This window comes from Rhinatrema bivittatum, chromosome 3 (assembly GCF_901001135.1).
Source record: "Rhinatrema bivittatum chromosome 3, aRhiBiv1.1, whole genome shotgun sequence".
NCBI lineage: Eukaryota > Metazoa > Chordata > Amphibia > Gymnophiona > Rhinatrematidae > Rhinatrema > Rhinatrema bivittatum.
In genome coordinates, this window is record NC_042617.1 from 589,036,218 (window position 1) to 589,059,625 (window position 23,408).

The window sequence follows — 23,408 nt, forward strand, 5'->3', positions numbered from 1 at the left end:
CAGTCTGTTTCAGGCTTATTAAGATTTCATTTTGCATCCCTTAGATGACTTCTGTGATGAGGTTGTAGAAACGATTTCTCTCTCACAACTCTTCCATGCAGTTCAGTGTTGTATAAGCAACACTATACTGTGGATCTGTGAACAACATTTTCAGTAGGTCATTTGCAGTGATCTTTGGGTACTGTTTGGCTGATCTGATTGGTTTTTTGGCAGTTTTATCAGAGGATTTTTTTTTTTGGCCTTTCAGATCTTGCTTTGACTTTAACAGTTCCATTAAATTCCATTTCTTAACAATGTTTCAGAAAGTTGGAATTACTTGCTGAAATCATTTAGATATTTGTTTTATAGCTTTGTAAGAGTGAATTGTCTCTATTTTCAAATGCTCACTTAGAGGAGCCCATGATTGTTGAACGTAGATAGAGCAATAATTACAACCGGAGAGGTTAAAAAAGTAGTAATGACTCAACTGAAAGGGTATCCAAACTTTGTACATGCAATATTCACTATTTTAATTATTTCAGTCTATTAAAATCAGCAAATAAATATTAATGCTGCATTTAAAATTGCAGAAAGATGTTGTGTTTAACTTTGTAATATGTAGAAGTTGTGTCAGCTTCAGTTTGACCAGGAGTGCCTAAAGTTTTGTACACAACTACATGCTCCCAAGCAGGCATAAATATATGTATGTGTGCATGCCATGCTGGTTTCTGCATATACCCACTAATTTTCAAAACAGACTTACGCATGTAAGTACGCTTTGAAAATTCAGGCTGCTTGTAAAAGACCCAGATATTTATTTTTGACCAATAAGAAGTTGTTAAACTGGAAGAAACATTACCATCAATAGAAAAGTGTGAGGTTTGCTTCCTATTTTAGTGAATAAAATATTAGCAATTAGGAATAGCATTGATGAAGAATGTACTGATAAGGCTGAACATTTGGAGAAAATTAGTGAGATGAACTGTCTAGATGCCTCAGTGTCTCTTATAGATCCGGTTCAGGAGGAATATTTCCTGAGAGGTAATTTTTTCCAGTTTTAGAGAAATTAACGATAAGGAGACTGATTACATTCTCTCTCATTTCAGAACTACATCTACTCCGCTAGACCCTTGCCCAGCCTGGCTCATCAAGGCAGGTAAAGCTGAGCTAAGAGAGGCTATTAAGGATTTCATTAATTCCTCCTTTATAGAAAGTTGTTTTCCAGAAGTACTACTAATAGTGTCAGCTTGCCCTTTGCTAAAGAAAGATGGTTTTAGTAGATTGTGAGCATGTTCATCCAGTTTCAAATATTTCTTATTGAAGTAAAAGCTATTGAGACAGTATTTACTGTGCGGTTACAGGAATTTCTGACTCATACTAACTGTTTAAGTACTTATCAAGCTGGGTTTGGGGCTGGTATGAGCCAGAAACGGTCCTGACCACATTGCTAGATGACCTTTGTCTAGATTTAGATGGGGTAAGGAGGCTTCCATGGTCATGCTGGACTTATTTTCAGCTTTTGACACAGTTGATCACAAATTCTTAATTCAGCGTCTAGATTAACTGGGGAATTAATGATACAGCTCTTTGCTGGTTTGATTTTTTTTCTGACTAGCAGAAATCAATCTGTTGTTATGGTTGAATGCCCATTTCAAGTGCAGTCTGTACAGTGTGGACTTCCTCAGGGATAAAATATTTCCCTTATGCAGATGACATACGGCTTTATGCCTCTTTTGTGAAATGACCTGATAAAGTTTTGTAAATGGTATCTGTCTGTTGAAAATTTAAAAAAATGGATTAATAGGAATATGTTGAAATTAATCTATTCTAAAACAGAGTCGCTGATGGTGAGCAGAAAGGGACTACATAGTCTGCCCATATTTGAGGGAATAATTTTTCTGGTAAAAATACAAGTTCATAATCTTGACCTAATTTTAGAAAGTGAATTAAGCATGTTACTCCAAGTTAGAATGATTGCAAGATCAGTTTTGTTCATTTGATAGTAAATAGACAACTGAAGCTATTTCTGGAAAAAGAAGATCTAGTTAAGGTGATACATGTGTTAACTACAAGAAGACTTATTAGTTTACCAAAGAAATATTTGCATGGTCTCCAGTTAGACCAGAATGCAGCTGCACTTACAGTATCGTCTCAGGGTGTCTGTTTAGTGATGAAATAACTCCATTTTTAAAGAGCTTTCGCTAGTTGCCAGTAGTGTTCCAAGCTTGTATTTACATTTTGAATTTGATATTTAAAATGAGGCATGATTTAGCAGCTGTCGGTTTGAAAAATCGCCTTGCTTTTTACCAGCAGAGTCACTGTCTTGGTGCGTGCCACGAGACTCTATTGCCAGCTCAGAAAGAGTTACATTTGGAAAAAAATCTTGTGCATGGACTATTAGATGAATCACTTCTGTGTTTTGAAATCAATTGCCATTGGAAATAAGGGTCTTGGCTGATTATCTGTTTTTTTAGAAAAAAAAAAAAGTAAAGATGTGACTTTTTAATTTAGCTTTTAGCTGATTGTTAGAGGGCAGGAGCTATTAGGTTATATTTTATTTTATGGTGATTTGTGTTTTTAAACTGTTTTGTACCATTTGTATTTATGTTTCGTTTATTCTAATATGTTATGAATTATTGTATTTAATTCTGTTGTAACTCAGAGCACTATGGTGGTTAGGAAAAAGATAAATGAAAATAAAAATAAATAAAATAGATCTGTAATGTTGCAGTAGGAAGGAAATTGAGCAGACTGGAGGTGCCTTGCGGTCCTTATGTGCCATCATGTTCTATGTTTATTAATATCCTCTGCTGAGCACACTGACCTACTCAGAAATAATTAATTATCCATACATATATATGCTTTTTTTTGCCTCCTGGAGCCCTCAAATCCAACGATATGAACTCCAGCTTCAGGCTGGGATATCTCTAGGCCAATACCCTGAGGCTGGACCCACACTTCCCGATCCCCTTTTTCTCCTCTCCCCACCCACCTGCAACTTATATTTCATAGCATGGAACCCTCTCCCCACCTCCCACTCCAGAGCTGTGGGGAGTGGTGGTCTCTTACCCTTTTCTGCTGCTTCCAGTGCTGTTCTGGCAGAAATGCTGGAACTGCTGGGAGCAGGTAAGAGACTTACCTCTCCTGGCTGGAATTGGATCTGGGGTGGATTCCAAGCTATGCCATGCAAGTTGCAAGTGAGTGGGAAGGGGTGATCATCTATTTTCTGAGGCAACAGGAAAGGAAGGAAGGGGAGGACCAGTCTCAGAGCACTAGACCCCCATGGGCTGAAAATCTGTGGAACTTTTTTCTGGGGTGGGGGGAGCTGTAGGATCGGGCCTAAAGGCCCTTAGATTTTTTTTTTACTTTTCCATTTGTTGATACTTAGCCGGGTATCTTTTAAATATATCCAGTTAAATGGCAAGTTATTCAGCCACACACAGCCCGATAAATTTAAAATGTAACTAGTTATGTTCTAAAGTTGTCACAAACAAATCACCTCATAGAACTGTGTATATTTGCAATTGATACTTCAGACAATTAATTGAATATCTCACTGAGTAACTCAGTAATCTAAATATATAAATTATTTAAAAAAAAAAAAGAATTTTTCCAAAAATTTTTTTTAGCTATGTAGAGAGGAAAGTTTCATACTTTGTTCATTTTACCCCCACATCGGGTAATTTATATAGTTGTAATCATGAACAAATCTCCACCAGCCAAATGTTTTTTTGTGAAGATTTTTCGTGTAATATGTGAATTTAAAAATTCAAAAACAGTATGCCATGTCAATGCGATAGATCTCAAGTCCACTTCAACCGAAGCGAAGTTGTAATTATACACAGTACAACCAAATTCACTGTACTTCTCTTGAAAAAGCTGACACCGACTTATCTGTATAGCCGTTCAAGCTCCCAACATGGCCGCGTTTCAGATCCTCCCGGATCTCAGGGGATATAAACTCCTTCAAACGGTCGGACTCTTCATTGTACAGCCAAATTTTCTCAAGGGGTTATCTCCTTCACGGCGGCACAGACGTCTGTTTCCACTGAGTTTGAACATAGTTAATTAGGTTTTTTAGTTATCCAGCTAAAGATAGTCAGATAATTTTAGGTGAATATATTCAGCGAAATGTTTATCTTGCAGAATATCCTGGACATTTATCCCACATCATTTCCAGACTGACTATTGGCCCCTGAATTGCTATTAGAGATGTTTTGTTGTCAACATATCTTTTACTTATTCCCTTTTTATTCTCCTGGCTATCAAACTTCCATGCGATTTTTATTAATGTGTACATTTTCTGCTGTTTGCTCTAGCTATACAAAAGAAAAAGGAGAGCACATTTGTATGTCCTAAAAGGGATAATAAAATTCATGCATAATTAACGCTGGCAGCCAGGATGTGTCCGTCCGTCCGTCCGTCCCCCCGTTCGCCCCACTCTCCACCCCCCCTTCCTACCCCAATATGACAAGTCTCTTTCCTCTCCTTAATAAGACATGAGACTCATAGTGGGTAACAAAGGCCACAGTTTTATTAATTAGAAACATAAATGATATTTTTCGTACCCTAGCCGTGGAAAAAAAATCAAGCGGTATCACCGCTCTGCCCTCAATCAGCCATCCGTCACGTTCGAGCAAGACAGCTTGGTGCGACAGGCTCCCCCCCTGCCGCGTTGAGCAAGGGAGGCCACACCCCCAGGCACCTCGCACCCCACCAACCTGTTGGCAGCCATCCTATATTGGACATAACCCAGCATTTTTCCCCTAGTTAGCACTTCTGGCATCACCTTGCCATGCCACCACGGCTCGGGTATCCCGCCACCAGCATGAGGTAACTTGCCTCATGCCCCCCATCCATAGCTGTGGCCGTGTAGGCTCAGATGCCCAGGCACACCTCCAACTCTTCCTGCAGGGAGTTATTAAATAGGTCCTGCCCAATATCGGACAGGTGAACCAGATCGCCTCGATACTTCCCTTCGCATTGTACATCGGCCCACTTGTGCTGGATTTGATGACCCCCCCAAACTCTGTATGCATGCGCCGATCTGCCGATTCAGCTTCCAGCGCCCCCTGTTCCATACCTTCGATTCATTCCATTTTCTCCGCGGTATGATATCTGATCACACCAAGCAAGTGTGCTTAAACAGCACGGCTATCAACTTGTCCTCCCTAATAGCTTTCAACAGCTGCCTGGTGGGTACCCTGCCCAAGTCGTTTCCGCCTAAGTGAATGACAATAACCTGCGGCTCAGCACAAGCAGTTGCATGATGCCACATGAGTGGTAACAGTTGTTCCCATATCATACCACGATGACCAATCCGATTAATGTGTACCCCGTGCAGTGCCAGCCGAAGGCCACTTGCTCGCCCTCCCGGCCGCCCAATGAACGAAGGAGTGTCCAATGATCCAGATGGTTCTTTGCCCATTGGGCCCCTGTAACATAAATGATGATATTGTTAGTTGCTCTCAGACCCATTTGTAACTTGCAGATTAACTGATGCCGACTTCCTCTGTATTTTCTCCAGGCTTAAACCCGCCCTGGCCACGTTATGTTCCTTGTCAATCCCCTTTCCTTCCATGATACTGGCCACGGTTCAGCACACTATGAACCCTAAAAGTATATGCGAAATCCCCAGCCACCCGAGGCATCGGAGTAAATGCTAAGATCGTGATTGGAAACTGGGGGGTCCTGCCATATTGACACTCTGTTGTATTCGTCTAGGAAGTTGGTCCATACTTCCAAGTCCTTCTTAATGGCCGAGGACAGGCGAATAAAGTGGTGTGGCCTGCTAATTCCCACAGTAGCCAATAACAACCTATGGAGAAATACTCTTCTCATGGGGATTACCCGGAACGCGAAATTATACTGCTGACGAGTGACTGTATGCCTACTAAGGTCAACTTCTTTTTTTTTCCCAAAATGGTTTTTATTAACATTTTCAGAGGTTCACAATCAGAAACAGCAGCCGCAGTGCAGCCGAGATAGCACTTAAATCTTCAACACAGAGTACATCAATATGCTAGGGCTCAATGGCACATTGGATCCAGCACAGCACAAGACAATCTATAAGTACATTAGTATGAGCTATTCCCATCGTGAACCCCCATTATACCAGGTAGCACACTACACTCAACCTTCATGCTATATAGCCACGCACACAACCATGCATTCCACCCCACACATAAACCACATAACCCCCCCCCCCACACACACACACACTCAGGAGACTGAGCTGAATCCCACACCTCAGGAACACAAAGGAAAATATACAGTCAGTTCTAAAGCTATTTATTTATTTATTTATTTATTTATTTATTTAAAGGCTTTTATATACCGGAGTTCATGCACTTGTGCATACCACTTCGGTTTACACAGAACAAGGAACAGAAAATTACATCAAACAGATTGAACAATTAAACAAATATACAATTACATCCAACAATTGGGTATAAATAACATGGCTAACTTAGTAGGAACTTAGAGTTTGAGGTAAAGGAGAGAAATAGTACCAAGTGGTAACAGAACAATGTTAATGGCTAAATAATAAATATAAATAGTAAATACAAATTCTTATAATAAATACAGGTGTTTACAGATTACAGTCTTCATGAAAAGTTTACGTCTACAGAATAGGGTTAAGTAAATAAGAACTGGCGGTTATTTCTATAGGAGTGAAGACTTCAAAAACTGAGGTTACATCTGGATTAAGAGGTATTGGTGTAGCATGCTCAAATATTTAATGATTTGGAATTGTGAGACCAAGGATAAAATTAGGAGTTGTTTGATATGATTATAAAAGCGAGAATGATTCAAGTTCTGGGATGTGGTTCTGAGCTAGACCTTTAAGTGTAGGCTTTTGTAAAGAGCCAGGTCTTGAGTTTCTTTTTGAATGTTCGAGTACACGTTTCGAGGCGAATGTCCGTGGGGAGGGCATTCCAATGAAGGGGGCTGGCAGTCGAGAATGCACGTTTCTTGAGTGAGGACTTGGCTGAAGGTACGTGTAAGGTGCCTAAGTATCTGTTTCTGATTGGTCTTGAAGACTCGTGTAGGCGAAGTGGAAGGCTTAGATCTAGCGACGTTTGTGAATGGATGTTCTTGTGTGTTATAGTTAGCACTTTGAAAATGATTCTGGATCTGATGGGGAGCCAGTGTAAGTGTTTTAGTATGGGTGTTATGTGTTCACTTCTGCTGGTGTTAGTAAGAATCCTTGCGGCGGAGTTCTGCAACATTTGTAGAGGTTTTGTGGTTATGGTTGGAAGGTCTATAAGCAGAGAGTTGCAGTAATCGATCTTGGAAAATAGTATTGTTTGGAGGACTGTTCTGAAGTCCTGAAAATGCAGGAGAGGTTTCAGCTTTTTCAGAATATGTAGTTTATAATAGCATTCTTTCGTTGTGTTCTTGACAAATTCTTTGAGGTTCAGCCTTTTGTCTAAGGTGACCCCCAGGTCTCTTACTTGAGTGGAATTGATCATTGGTGGTGAGGTTAGGTTGTTGGTAGGCTGAAGGTTCTCATCTGGAGTGATAAGCAAAAGTTCTGTTTTTGACGTATTAAGTACTAGGTTAAGGCTAGATAGGAGTGAGTTTATGGACTGTAGACAATTGTTCCAGAAGTTGATGGTGCTGGAGATGGAGTCAGTGATTGGCAGCAGAATCTGAACATCGTCTGCGTATATGAAGTGTGTGACCTTAAGACTTGAGAGTAGATGACATAGGGGGAGAAGATAGATGTTAAAGAGGGTGGGGGAGAGAGAGGATCCTTGGGGAACTCCGAAAGAGGATTTGACGGGGAGGGAATCCTTGTTGCTGATTCTGACCTTGAAAGTCCTATTGTGTAGGAAGGATCTGAACCATTCCAGGGCTGATCCTGAGATGCCTATGTCTGAGAGCCGGTCGATCAGGATAGAGTGTTTTACGGTATCAAACGCAGCTGATAGGTCGAGGAGAATCAGGAGGTATGGGGTCTTTTTCTCCAGACCTACGAGGACTCTGTCAGTTAGAGAGGTTAGGAGGGATTCCGTACTAAGGGATTTGCGGAATCCGAATTGGGCTGTTGTGAGTATTTTATGCTCTTCTAGGTATTCAGATAACTGTTTGTTGACTATCCTTTCCATAAGTTTGGCTACAAATGGAAGGTTAGCTATGGGGCGAAAATTAGCTGGGTCTGTAGGGTCCAAGTTGGGTTTTTTGAGGAGAGGTTTGAGGGTGGCTAGTTTCAGGATGTCTGGAACTAGTCCTTGGGTTAGCGAGCTATTAATTATCTCTGCTAAGGGCTTCGCTATGATGTTCGGGATGGTGAGTAGGAGTTTAGAAGGGATGGAATCTGTCGGGTGAGTGGAGGGTTTCATCTTTTTGAGAGTCATTTCGATTTCAAGTGAGGAGATAGGTTCGAATGAATCAAGGTTTATGTTCTGGTTGCGTGAAGGAGTGATGATAGAAGGAGGTACTGTGTTACTGGTTGCCAGAGGGGCCATTAGCTTGAGGATTTTGTTTTCAAAAAATTGAGCAAGCTCTGTGCATCTTGATTGTGCTTGATCATCTGGGATAGTTGGTGAGGTGGGTTTTGTGAGCTCTGAGACATATGTGAACAGTGCTTTGGGATCAAAGGAAAAATTGTGAATTTTGTGGGCATAAAAATCTCTCTTTGTGCGAAGGATGTTGTTTCTGTAGTTGTGCATGAGGGTTTTGTACTCATTCAGTGTAGTGTTGGAAGGATTCCTCCGCCATGCGTGTTCTTTTTTTCTCAATTCTAATTTGATGGTTTTTAGTTCCTGCGTGAACCATGGTTTTTTGGTTTTGCAGGCTGGGTTGATCTCTTTGGTTTTTTGAGGGCAAAGTTTTTCTGCCACCTTGTTCGTAATGTTGTGCCATGACGAGGTGGCTGTTTCTGCGTCTGAAAGGTCAAGATTGGCGAGTTCCGAAGATAGGAGAGAGGTGAGGTCCTCTCTAGAGCATGAGTTCCTGTAGTGAATTGTGGTTTTGGTGTTTGGGGATATGGGGTTGTCCTTGATACAGAGATTAGTTGTTATCATCAGGTGATCTGACCATGGGATAGGGGAGCATTGTGGTGGGGAAGATTGTGAAAGGCCTGAGTTGATGAATATAAGGTCCAGAGTGTGCCCTGCTCTGTGCGTGGGACCTTTAACAATTTGAGAGAAGCCCATAGCCTTAAAAGAAGATAGTAGCATATCGCAATTGGCGGATAAAGGGATCACGTCTGTGTGAATGTTAAAGTCTCCTAGGATGACAGCTGGGGTGTCATTTTTTAGGTGTTTGGCGATGAGTTCAATGAGTGGTGATGGATCTGAATCCAGGAGACCGGGAGGGGCATATATTAAACAAATTTGGAGCTGTTTAGAGCTGAAGAGGGCAAATTCCAGTCGAGAGGAGTGAATAGTGGTCTGTAGGGTTAGTCTGAGCTCCTTCTTTGCAGCTAAGCAAAGTCCTCCCCCTCTTTTTTTGGGTCTGGGTATGGAGTAGATGTCGTAGATGTGAATGGGTAGTTGGTTAATTAGAGGTAGGTCTGTGGGTTTCAACCATGTTTCTGTCATAGCACATATATCCGGTTGTGTGTCCTGGAGATAGTCATTGATTATGTGAGTTTTTTTTGAGATTGATTGAGCGTTAAAGAGTGTTAGAGAGAATAAGGATAGTCCGAGGAATTGGGTGAGAGGGGTTGTCATTATTGGTATCAGACGTTTGTGTTGGAAGACTGAATGGTTGGCTGGTTTTATCCGGTTGTTGTAGAGGTTTTTGATGATTGGGATAGGGAAAATGAGCATGGCTGAGGTCCCAGAAAATTGAGGCTGTACAAGCGGGTGTGTGCACAGTGGTTGAGATGAGGGCACTTGGAATGCTGTTTGGACGCAATGCTGGGGTTGAGTGCTGGAGTTGAGTGCTGGATTAGGGTGTTGGAATTGAATGCTGGAATTGAATGCAGGAGTTGAATGCAGTTGAATGCTGGAATTTAATGCAGGAGTTGAATGCAGTTGAGTGCAGGAGTTGAATGCTGGAGCTGAATGCTGGAGCTGAGTGCAGGAGTTGACTGCTGGAGCTAGTGTCAGTCCATGGTATATCCAGCAGTCTGCAAGTTGTTTTGCATTTCTGGGTGCAAGAGGCCAAAGAAGATGACTCAGCAAGCACAGTATACTTTATCAGGTTTACGGTGGTCGACAATAAAGTCCAGCCTTTTGAGTTGCATGAGCGATGCCATCCTCTGATACCAGGCTGTAATGGGCGGTTGTGATGCCGGTTCCACCCACACGGAGAGAATAGTGCGGCAGGCACATCTGCCAAACCGATCCAGGGAGGGTCGATGTGGGTGGGAAACTTGAAGTAGAACTGCACCAGCTTTTGTTGCCAGCGTTCCAGTATATTTGTCAGTAACCTCCAGAACTGAAGACCAGAACCCGTCCAAAGTTGGGCAGTCCATCAGGCGGTGCAGCAGGTGTCCTTCCTTAATCTCACATTTTATACAGTTTGGGGAAGGTGAACGTTTCATGTGGAACCTCCGGACATCATCGCAGATGATATGGTGCAAAATTCGAAATTGCAACTCCCTCAACCCCTGATCCAGAATATGAGAGTACATTGTTTTGAAACAGGTTAAAAGTGCTCTGGTCGTCAAAGGGTAGCCCAACAAGTCCGTCCAATATCGGGCCAGCGCTTCCAAATGGAGGTGGGGGCGGAAACGTTTGCCCAATTTGCTCCAGCCAGTAATTGTTAGTGACACAGGAGGTATCAAACTGAATAGTTGCAAACAAGTGTTCTGAGGTGAAGGTTTCAGCCGTCCAGTGAAACGCTTGTAGGTAGTGTCGGGCCTGCAGATAGGGGGAAAATCTGAAAAGTATGCAATAGTGATTGAAATGCCCGTATTGTATGCACCTCATCATCATACATGTGAAACAGGAAGACAATGCCCTTCTGGGTCCATTGCTTAAAGATAAGACTACAGACTTGTCCCGGGAGCCGTCACAGAAGCGAGCAAACCTGTTTCACAGTAAACATAAATATCGGTAAGCCATTCCTCCACAAATTGCAGCTGGCAGGCAGCATTATACAGTCTGAAATCAGGGAGGCCAAGGCCGCCCTGCTCCCTAGAGCTCTTTAGGGTGGTGAACGGTATCCGGCTCTCTTGCCAGCCCAAATAAACTGTGTAATAGTTGACTTGAATTTTTGCAGGTCTCAGGCCTTGAGCCAGCAAGATAACAATTGTAGCTTATAGGGTAATTTGGGGACAATGATCATTTTCACCAAGGTGCAACGGCCAAACAGTGATAAGGGGAGAAAGCGCCATGTTGCCAGCTGCAATTGTAGTATGGCCAATGTCTCCTTGATAATCACTGCATATAAGCATTTTAAGTCCCTGGGAACCCACACCCTTAAATATTTGATTTTCCCGGAAGCCCAGGCAAAAGGAAAGGTACCTCCCCAGGTATGCTGAAGTTGTGGATCGATGGCTAGCGCCTCGGATTTGGAAAAATTGATCGTAAGCCCCGCAATGTCCGTAAACTGGTTGAACAGTCGGATGATTACTAGGATACTGGTACGGGGCCGTCCCACAAATAGTAAAATATCATCTAAAACATGGCCAGTTTCAGCGGGCGTCCCCTAGTGCTAAGACCCCAGAAGTCTCCATCCTGATGTAAGTGGTTCACCAGAGGTTCGATTGCTAAGATAAACAGGAGTGGCAAAAGAGGACACCCCTGGCAAACCCCACAATATAGTGAAAAGGAATCTGCTAGCGCTCCATTAATCAGGATGTGTGCGCTGGGAGTACTATAGAGGGCTGTCAGCCAATTGAGAAATGGACCAGTAAACCCATATTGCTGCAAAATCCTGAACAAATAGTCCCATGACAGAGTTGAACGCTATCTCAGCATCCAGACTTAGAATCAGGGTTTCTGCGGAGGGTTGGCAACTTAGAGCCACTATGAGGCAGTGAACATTTCGCACCCCCCTGCCGACCTTTAATAAAATCTGTTTGATCTGGGTGTATCAGACCAGGGGGCAAAGTGTTCAGACTAGCAGCTAAAACTGCTGCCAAAATTTTTATATCCACATTGATAAGAGATATGGGACGATAGGATGTCACATCCAAGAGGTCCTTGCCCTTTTTGGGAAGTACCACAATTGTTGATTGATTCATACTAGGGGCTATCAGTTTCATAGTGGCCAGAACATTATAAAAAGAAGTCAGCGTCGGAAGGTGAGGGAACTTCAGTATTCTGTAGAATTCGGCCCCCAGCCCATCCTGCCCTGCTGCTTTCCCTAGGGTTAGGCCCTGTTTCACAGAATAAATTTCCCCATCCTTGAAGGGTGCATTCAACTGGGCAATTTGATCCGGCAGCAACTGCAGCCAAGGGGAATCAGAAAAAAATGGTGCAGAAAGTTCGGTATTTCTAGGCCGAGGGCGATATAGGGCACTGTAATATTCTAAAAAGCGAGCTGAGATATCATTCTGTGTGACGCTGTGGGTGCCGACCTTATCTTTTATGCAAATAATAATAGCTTTATGTTGCCGGCCTGCTCCAAATTCACCAGTAATTTGCTTGGCCGATTACCATATTTGTACAATTGATACTGGTAATAGTGTACGGACTTAGTGGCCCTTTGATGTAACAAAAGATTTAGGGTATCGCGAGCATGCTCCACCTGAAGCCAAATCTGGTCAGACATGTGTCGGACATGTAATTGGAGTGATTTGAGCACCTGAGTAAGGCACAAATCTCACTATTGCGGGCTCTGTTCAATTTGGCGACATAAGCGATAATATGCCCATGGAGAACTGCTTTCCCAGCCTCCCATACAGTGGCTATAGGGATGTCTGGTGTGGTATTAACTTTAATATAGTGCTCCCAGCAAGTATGCAAATAGGTATGGAATGCTTTATCTAAAAACAAGTCGGGAGTCATGCGCCATGAGAAGGGGGCATGTGGTGAGCAACCAATCTCCAGGCCCACAGACACGGGGGCAAGGTCCGAAATAGAGATGGTGCCAATGGTGGTGTGCTCCACCCTCGGAAATAGGACATCTGAAGTCAGTATGTAGTCTAGTCTGGAGTACGCCTGATGGGGATTGGAAAAGAAAGTGAAATCCTGCTTCCCTGGGTGCAGCACCCTCCAAACATCTAACAAATTGAGCTCCTGTGATACAAAGGTCTTTAAGATCATGAGAGGTTTTGAACAAGTAGATGTGAATCGGTTATTTACACTTTCGAATAATAGAAGGACTAGGGAGCATTCCATGAAGTTAGCAAGTAGCACATTTAAGACTAATCGGAGAAAATTCTTTTTCACTCAACGCACAATAAAGCTCTGGAATTTGTTGCCAGAGGATGTGGTTAGTGCAGTTAGTGTAGCTGGATTCAAAAAAGGTTTGGACAAGTTCTTGGAGGATAAGTCCATTAACGGCTATTAATCAAGTTTACTTAGGGAATAGCCACTGCTATTAATTGCATCAGTAGCATGGGATCTTCTTAGTGTTTGGGTAATTTCCAGGATCTTGTGGCCTGGTTTGGCCTCTGTTGGAAACAGGATGCTGGGCTTGATGGACTCATGGTCTGACCAAGCATGGCAATTTCTTATGTTCTTATAGCCAACCCCCATTTGATGGTCCCTGTGGCCCACTGCCCTGGAGGGTTTACAGTTGATAGCTTTATCCATTACTATATTGAAGTCTTCCCCCAGCACCAATTGGTAATCATTTAGGTCAGTGAGACGCGCGACTAGGATGAGAAAAAATGAGTGGTAGTATACGTTCAGCGCATAGACATTACAAAACGCCAGTTTGTAATCCACGAAAGGACATCGCCACCTATCCCATGACTTTTTACTTTTCCTAGAAGCCTCTCATGAGGAACTTTGTCAAATACCTTCTGAAAATCCAAGTACACTACATCTACCGGTTCACCTTTATCCACATGTTTATTATCTCCTTCAAAAAACTAAAGCAGATTTGTGAGGCAAGATTTGCCTTGGGTAAAGCCATGCTGACTTTGTTCCATTAAACCATGTCTTTCTATATGTTCTGTGATTTTGATATTTAGAACATTTTCCACTATTTTTCCCGGCACTGAAGTCAGGCTAACTGGTCTGTAGTTTCCTGGATCGCCCCTTGGAGCCCTTTTTAAATATTGGGGTTACATTAGCCACCCTCCAGTCTTCAGGTACAATGGACTCCTGGAATTAAACCTCTTGCTGCATCTAACTGCCGGATGGGACCCCGCGCAGACTGACAGGCGTGTCTGAACTTGCAGTCCTGAAAACTGCAAGTGGACTTTTTAAAAAGCCAACATACCTTGCTATTGCTAGACGCCGGGGGAGGGCCAACCTGACTGATGTTTATGGGATGCTGACCCACTCGCACCCGCATATAGTGTCTTATTCTTCATCTGCCTCAGCCATAGTCCCACATCTTGGGTGCCCCAAGATATGAACCTATTCTCCTCCATATTATGTCTGAAGCGCTCGTCATTGTTTAACCAAGCCCACCCTGTGTATTCCCTGTAGGCCTCGAGTATTGTATCAGCATAATTCAACATAGGCCTGTACTGGCTAGGATCATTCTGCCCCACCACGCTAGGCATCCTTAAGAATGCCCTGATCCGATTAACTATGTTCCTGGGAACCCTGTCTTCTTGCCCGCTTGGGACGTCCCAACCCTTGCTCCTCTTCCTATCGCCATTCTTCCTTCTCCACTCTAGCAAGGTGAAAATGTCTACGTAAATACGCTTTTTTATCTTTTTACACAGCGCTCTGGGTACGTTCTCCCACAGATCTTCATTCAAAAATTGGAAGAAGGATCCAACAGAAGAAAATAGGATATTGCATAAATGTTGGCAAGTTAAATGTAAGTCATTGATAAGACAGGCTAAGAGAGAATTTGAAAAGAAGTTGGCCATAGAGGCAAAAACTCACAGTAAAAACATTTTTAAATATATCCGAAGCAGAAAGCCTGTGAGGGAGTTAGTTGGACCGTTAGATGATTGAGGGGTTAAAAGGGCACAGAGAGAAGATAAGGCCATCGCGGAAAGATTAAATAATTTCTTTGCTTCGGCGTTTACTGAAGAGGAAGTTGGGGAGATACCCGTACTGGAGAAGATTTTCATGGGTAATGATTCAGATGGACTGAATCAAATCACGGTGAACTTAGATGTGGTAGACCTGATTGACAAACTGAAGAGTAGTAAACCACCTAGACCGGATGGTGTACACCCCAGAGTTCTGAAGGAACTAAAAAATGAAATTTCAGACCTATTAGTAAAAATTTGTAACCTATCATTAAAATCATCCATTGTACATGAAGACTGGAGGATAGCTAATATAACCCCCATATTTAAAAAGGGCTCCAAGGGCAATCCGGGAAACTACAGACCGGTTAGCCTGACTTCAGTGCCAGGAAAAATAGTGGAAAGTGTTCTAAACATCAAAATCACAGAACATATAGATAAAGGTGAACCGGTAGATGTAGTGTACTTGGATTTTCAGAAGGCATTTGACAAAGTTTCTCATGAGAGGCTTCTAGGAAAAATAAAAAGTCATGGGATAGGTGGCGATGTTCTTTCGTGGATTACAAACTGGCTAAAAGACAGGAAACAGAGAGTAGGATTAAATGGACAATTTTCTCAGTGGAAGGGAGTAGGCAGTGGAGTGCCTCAGGGATCTGTATTAAGAGGTCTAGAATGGTTATTTACTCTTTCGGATAATAGAAAGACTAGGGGGCACTCCATGAAGTTAGCATGTGGCACATTTAAAACTAATCGGAGAAAGTTCTTTTTTACTCAACGTACAATTAAACTCTGGAATTTGTTGCCAGAGGATGTGGTTAGTGCAGTTAGTATAGCTGTGTTTAAAAAAAGATTGGATAAGTTCTTGGAGGAGAAGTCCATTACCTGCTATTAATTAAGTTGACTTAGAAAATAGCCACTGCTATTACTAGCAACGGTAACAAGGAATAGACTTAGTTTTTGGGTACTTGCCAGGTTCTTATGGCCTGGATTGGCCACTGTTGGAAACAGGATGCTGGGCTTGATGGACCCTTGGTCTGACCCAGTATGGCATGTTCTTATGAGACAGTGTAGTGTGCGCAGGAGGTCCCCTGGTTGCTTCATCCAGGTACGCAGAAGGTCTAGCCATGCCCTCATCACCCAACAAATTGGTGCTGGATGAATCGGAGGCGCTAGACTCATTCTGTGCAGCCCGCTTCTTGTTGTGCTTCCTCTTCTTATTTTGGATTACTAGCCCTGTCTTGGCCAGTGCCTTCAGATCCTTTCTTAGTCTTGCCACCGTCGCATCCATTAACCTTTAGTTAATGGTTGCGACGCATCCATTAACTTTTAGTCTTGCCACTGTCGACATACCATTAACTTTTCATCAAATGTAATACTCCAACCAAGTTATCTAAATGTTTTTCCCTAGTTATTGGTTCCAAGTTTTGTTCTCCCTGTTCAATGTAATGCAGCCTTGTGCAAAATTGTTTGAATGTAAACCAAGGTGATTTGTAACTTGTTACATGAATATCGGTATATAAAAATGCCAAATAATAAATAAATCCTAGAGATTTGCTAGCCTTCGGTGCGGGGTTGGTGGAACCATCACTAGGTGAGGGTGTACCTGTCCCAGCCTCTGACGATGTTCCGGACAGATGGTCAGAAGTGTTCGCTGTCTGAGGGGGCTCGCTCTCCTCTTCTTCATGTCGCTCTGCCCCTCAGGATGCGTCCGTTGTGCTGGATCCTTCTCCGGATGTGTCCGTTTGCTGGTGGAACTCTGACGCGCCCTGTACAGCACTGCCCTGTGTTCGCTGTGTTGTCTCTTGGCCCGTGTTGTTCACTGGCGTGGCTGAAGCCTGTTTGGCCGATCCTGCTGCCGGAACCACGTTGATGTATGTAGGCCAGAAAGGTGGGATGTACGGATATGCTCCTGGGTAACCCGGGTAGCAGTGCGGCCATTGTGCATTCGGGATTGCGGGAGCCATCTGTACACTGCTCTGTTGGGTGCCCACCCCTGGGGTCCATATCTGCATCTCCTGCTGTCTGTGCCACACTAGGCCTGGTGGGCCACCAAGTCCTCTCCTGAAACTGGTGGGGAATATTCCTCCAAAGGCCGGCCTGGCCCAAGGACTACCCCCGGCAGCAGTTGCCAGACTATGCCCATCGCACCCTGATGTCTAGGGTCCTTCCAATGCCGTTGGGGTCGCGGTACTGTCGGGAGGGTGCGCATCCTCGTAAAACGCTGGTGTCACTGCCGAAACATCACTCCTTGGTGAGCGACCCTGTGGAACGTCGTCATACTATGCTGCTCCGGCCCGTCTGCTGCGCTAGCCCTGCGGTGCCGCCCCACCCTTTTTCCTGTGGGTCTGCGACAAGGAGCGTCACTACAGTCCATCCTCCTTGTCAGCACGTCCCTATGCACTGGCTTCAGCTCAGACGACGAGTCATCTTCTTGTCCCAACCATGTTTACGAAGCCTCACTTGGCACGATCCCCCAAATTACTCCCTCCCCCTTCTCCTTGTATATAGCGTCCTTGCCTAACCAGCTACTAGCCCCCCCGAATGCTTTTGAGGGGGTGGAGAGAAATCCAATCCTTTTTCGCTGCCACGTGGTCTCCTCCTCTGAACTCTGACTATCCTTATCGGCCACGACTGTGTTAGGGAAAGGGCTGCTGACCACTGTGCTGAATGGAGAAAGTTAAAATTCAGCGCTGAGCTTCGGACGGTTGGGGGAAGGGGGGGGGCCTGCTATTGGGGTGACGGTGAGCTGGATGTGGGCACTGTTGCTGCAGTGATGATCACCAATGCCGCCGCTGTCCCAAAAATGCCGCCTTGGACAACAGCGAGGTCTTTAAGTCGGGCCTGAGCACGTCATCAGGAGGCACCAAGAAGTCATCCCAGACGACTCACGTGTCATGTCTGTGATGCACACGGCCGTTGCGCTGATGACGCATGCGCTCATGGTGGCCGAAGACCCGTGGGATTCTCGCTGCTCCAGAGCACTGCTTGGCTGCCCTGCCTCCTTCCCCTCCGGGTTGGTGCGATGGAATTCACCCCAGGTTTCTTAAGGAACTAAAAAATGAAATTTCAGACCAATTAATGAATGTTTGTAACCTATCATTAAAATCATCCATTGTACCTGAAGACTGGAGGGTGGCTAATGTAACCCCAATATTTAAAAGGGCTCCAGGGGTGATCAGGGTAACTACAGACCAGTGACCCTGACTTTAGTGCCAGGAAAAATAGTGGAAAGTGTTCTAAACATCAAAATCACAGAACATATAGAAAGACATGGTTTAATGGAACAAAGTCAGCATGGCTTTACCCAAGGCAAGTCTTGCCTCACAAATCTGCTTCAGTTTTTTGAAGGAGTTAATAAACATGTAGGTAATGGTGAACCGGTAGATGTAGTGTATTTGGATTTTCAGAAGGCATTTGACAAAGTTCCTCATGAGAGGCTTCTAGGAAAAGTAAAAAGTCATGGGATAGTGGCGATGTCCTTTCGTGGATTACAAACTGGCTAAAAGACAGGAAACAGAGAGTAGGATTAAATGGACAAGTTTCTCAGTGGATGGGAGTAGGCAGTGGAGTGCCTCAGGGATCTGTATTTGGACCCATACTTTTCAATATATTTATAAATGATCTGGAAAGAAATAAGACGAGTGAGGTAATCAAATTTGCAGATGATACAAAATTGTTCAGAGTAGTTAAATCACAAGCAGATTGTGATAAATTGCAGGAAGACCTTTTGAGACTAGAAAATTGGGCATCCAAATGGCAGATGAAATTTAATGTGGATAAGTGCAAGGTGATGCATATAGGGAAAAATAACCCATGCTATAGTTATTCAATGTTAGCTTCCATATTAGGAACTACCACTAGGTGTCATAGTGGATAACACATTGAAATCGTCGGTTTAGTGTGCTGTGGCATTCAAAAAAGCAAACAGAATGTTGGAAATTATTAGAAAGGGAATGATGAATAAAATGGAAAATGTCATAATGCCTCTGTATCGCTCCATGGTGAGACCGCACCTTGAATACTGTGTACAATTCTGGTTGCCGCATCTCAAAAAAGATATAGTTGCGATGGCGAAGAACATAAGAAATTGCCATGCTGGGTCAGACCACGGGTCCATCAAGCCCAGCATCCTGTTTCCAACAGAGGCCAAACCAAGCCACAAGAACCTGGCAATTACCCAAACACTAAGAAGATCCCATGCTACTGATGCAATTACCGTATTTTTCGCTCCATAAGACGCACCTGACCATAAGACGCACCTAGGATTCAGAGGGGGAAAATTTAAAAAAAAAAAAAAATTGTGCTAAACCGGTTCTGCGTCTGGGCGTCTTATGGAGCAAATTAGGGGAGTGCATAGGTTTTTTTTTTCTCCCCATTTTGTTTTCGGGTCTGGGGAGGGCCATTTCGGTCCACTCCCCAGATCAGAATATTTTTCTTTCTGTGGGAACCCCCAAACCCCCCCATCCCAACCCTTTAAATTAACAACCTCCACCCCCCTGACCCCCCCAAGACCTGCCGAATTAATTTCCTGCAACCCCCCACCCTCCTGACCCCCCCAAGACCTGCCGAATTAATTTCCTGCAACCCCCCACCCTCCTGACCCCCCCAAGACCTGCCAAACGTCCCTGGTGGTCCAGCGGGGGTCCAGGAGCGGTCCGGGAACGATCTCCTGGGCGTGAGCCGTCGGCTGCCAGTAAACAAAATGGCGCCGACGGCCCTATGCCCTCACTATGTCACTGAGACCGACCGCTGCTATTGGTCGATCTCAGTGACATAGTGAGGGCATAGGGCCGTCGGCGCCATTTTGTTTACTGGCAGCTGACGGCCCTATGCCCTCACTATGTCACTGAGACCGACCAATAGCAGCGATCGGTCTCAGTGACATAGTGAGGGCATAGGGCCGTCGGCTGCCAGTAAACAAAATGGCGCCGACGGCCCTATGCCCTCACTATGTCACTGAGACCGACCAATAGCAGCGGTCGGTCTTAGTGACATAGTGAGGGCATAGGGCCGTCGGCGCCATTTTGTTTACTGGCAGCCGATGGCCCACGCCCAGGAGATCATTCCCGGACCCCCGCTGGACCACCAGGGACGTTTGGCAGGTCTTGGGGGGGTCAGGAGGGTGGGGGGTTGCAGGAAATTAATTTGTCAGGTCTTGGGGGGGGGTTTGTAGGAAATTAAGTCGGCAGGTCTTGGGGGAGTCGGGGGGGGGGGGGGGGTGTTTGTTAGATTTTTGTTTGGTTTTTTTTTTTATATTCGCTCCATAAGACGCACATACATTTTCCCCCCACCTTTGGGGGAAAAAAAGTGCGTCTTATGGAGCGAAAAATACGGTAATAGCAGTGGCTATTCCCTATGTAAACTTGATTAATAGCAATTAATGGACTTCTCCTCCAAGAACAGAGAAGGGTGACCAAAATGATAAAGGGAATGGAACAGCTCCCCTATGAGGGGAGTAAAGAAGTAAAGAAATAGTTAAAATTAAACAAGTTGAAATAAACCCAGCTAAGACCAAGGTCCTTTCGGTGTGTAAATTACCAAATTTAAATTTGATCTGGTGCTTGAGAGTTGACTCTGCCATTCATCTCTCAGGTTTACAGCCATGGAGTCATTCTGGATTTCATACTATCAATGGAATTGCAGATCCAGGCAGTGGTGAAGACTGCCATCTTTAATCTGCAATGTCTTTGTCCATTTTTGAGCAGCCTGCTTTTATTACTCCAATACATGCCTTTGTTTTATCCTGCTAGGATTACTGTAACACCCTGTACATTGGCTTCTTATTAAAGGGCAATTCTTAGGCTGTAGTTAATGCAGGATTCAGTAGCATGTTTGAAACTATGAAACATTATGACAGGATTACTCTTATCTTACAAGATGTACACTGGCTTCCTATTAAATATTGCTCTGAGTTACAAATTTGAATGCTGATTTTTAAAGCTTTAAATGGTTTCCTCTGTCTTATATTGTAGAATGATTAATACTCTGCATACCAACCATTTATGTGCTAATTAGACCCGTCCTTGTGACTCCCACGTTGGCAGAATTTTGACTGTCAGGGACTTGGGCAAAAGCTTTTTCAGATGTGGGTCTGCACCTTTCAAATTTATTACCTAGTTAAGCCTGTCTAACGAAATATTATCTGGCCTTCAGGAAGTTGATAATAACCTGGTCTTCAAATATGTTTTTAGTTAATAGTTGATTTTTGAAGTATTTTATTTCTGACATTTCCCTTTTAGTAATTGAGTTATTAAGCCAGATGTTTAATTGTTATTCTGCTTTTAGTTTTCCAGAAACTATTGTGATGCTATATTTATGATTATTTATGTAATGTTTCTATCATTGGTTTTTACTGGCTTTTTTTGTTTGCTATTGGTTTTATTGAATCTATTTAACTTTTGTACATTTTATACTGCTATAATTAATTTGGATCTTGTATTAGTCTGCATTCATTTTAACATAGCTTCTAGTTCTACAATCATTTTGTTTTTTTCATTATTTGTGGTTATTGTTCTAAATGTACTCCTTTTGTGTGTGATGTTTTATATTTTTATTGTGACTTGCCTTGAATGTTTTTTGTTTTTTAATGGAAAGATGTAAAAAATATATGATGATGATATATAACTTCTTCTATTATAATAGTTATTTAGTACTACTTTCTTAGCTGAGAGAGTAGATATGCTGTCTTTTACAAGAGAAGCACACATTCAACATCACAAGTCAGTCATCTGCTTCTTTGTTGGTGAAAATTAGTGCTTATTAGCAACATAGAACAGTGAATCCCAAATAGTCGTGGAGGCATACCTAATCTGTTTGGTTTTCAGTATTGCTACAATGAATATGCATGAGATATGCATATAGTGGGTCTCCAAAGTATCCAGATATTCCATACTGTACATATTCATTATCTAATCTAATGTAAACTTGGATTGAGCACACCTTTCAACAGATAATCCTGTCCTCAATGCATGTTACAAAACAGCATAAAAATACAATACACATTAATATAAAGTAATTCAGTACAAACAGTATATAAATTATATTGATTATAAAATGGCTAAGACAAATTCCCCTTAATGCCAACATATGACGGAACACCAAAATGAAGCTGAAGATGTGTATTGTTGAATTCTCTTGGTCCCAAGGCTATGTTTATAGCCCAGAGAAGGAGGGATTCCAGTCATGATTTGTCAGCAGAATCAATCATCTAAGCTTAGAACACACTTGCACCAAGTTATGAAGGGAGCCATGATTAAAGCCCCTCAACCAAGGATCATTATTGCAATGGCTGGATTGAGATTTGTGCAGGTCTGATATTGGGCGAGTTGATGGCTTGTAACATAGCGTGAGTGGTCTTTGGCTTGCTGAAGGACAAAAAGACTGGAGTTTAGCCATTCTACAAACGTTTATTATTTACAGGCAAAATTAAACAAGAGCCTGCTTACCTCAGCAGTACTGGAAACAAAAATACAGTAGTCTTCAGATAAATAGCTTTAGCAACATTTCTGCTTCCTTCTCCTTGTATGTGGGGCCATTATCCTCTCTGGAGCCTGCCTTCTTATCCCTCTTCCCAAGGGGGAATTACCTGTGACCAGGATTCCTTGTGGGCTGTCTTAAGGAGGACAAGGCTAAATGCCTGGTCCTGGACTTCTAAGGAGGGTCTAACATAAACTTCTTTACAGACCCTTCCCCTCTCAATTTGAACTTGTCAGATCGAGCATCTTCCTCTATCTGGGTTAACTCCCAGGCATGTGAATCACCATTCCTGTTTTCTTTTCCCACCCTGAACTAGGATTGACTGTTTCTTTTCCTAGTAGAGGGGAGGGGTGGTATTTGGCCACCTAGGCCAGAGAGTAACAACACCTATAGATGCCTCCGTCCAAACTCATGGGAACTACTTTTGAGTGGAACTTTCTTAACTTCTCCAGAGTTACCCTTCCCCGCCCTTTTTGAGAATCAGTTAAGAATTCTGGGAATGTCTACAGTTCCATCTATTTCATGTCACTATGTAAAGCTGAAACAGTGAAGTCCCTGGCATGCCTTTTCCCAGCCAAGCACACCAATTTTCCTTTTGTCTTCAAGAGAATTTTGTCCATAGCAGTCTCTGAACACCGGGACCTCTCAGATTTTCTTCTCTGGGCTGCCTCCATGGTTTAAGTATCTTCAACTCTGTGCTGTATATGTTCAGATTGTTCCATAGAGAGGTTTCCAGAGGTGATGTCTTAATGCAGACTGATTGGCCTGACTGGCTCTAAGCTGGCCTCATAGAGTCTCAAACTGGGGATAATTTTTCCCCAGAATAATGGAGTATGGAAACTTGGGGCATTTTCCCACTTCTATATTGGCTTGCCCTGCTGGAGTCATCAATAGAATCTGATTGGTTGGGTACTGTTACTGGTTACCATGTATGCAGGTGAGT

At 43.3% G+C, this 23,408-nt stretch overlaps 1 protein-coding gene across 1 annotated transcript in view; it reads left to right on the forward strand.

Moving 5' to 3' along the window:
* The window catches only part of SCAF8 (SR-related CTD associated factor 8), a 686,214-nt gene extending 685,104 nt beyond the window's left edge, over nucleotides 1–1,110 (forward strand). Inside the window, exon 21 of the mRNA XM_029596703.1 lies at nucleotides 1,086–1,110. The gene's annotated coding sequence lies outside the window, so the exon portion shown is untranslated. The remainder of the gene's footprint in view (nucleotides 1–1,085) is intronic.
* Nucleotides 1,111–23,408: the final 22,298 nt, after the last annotated feature.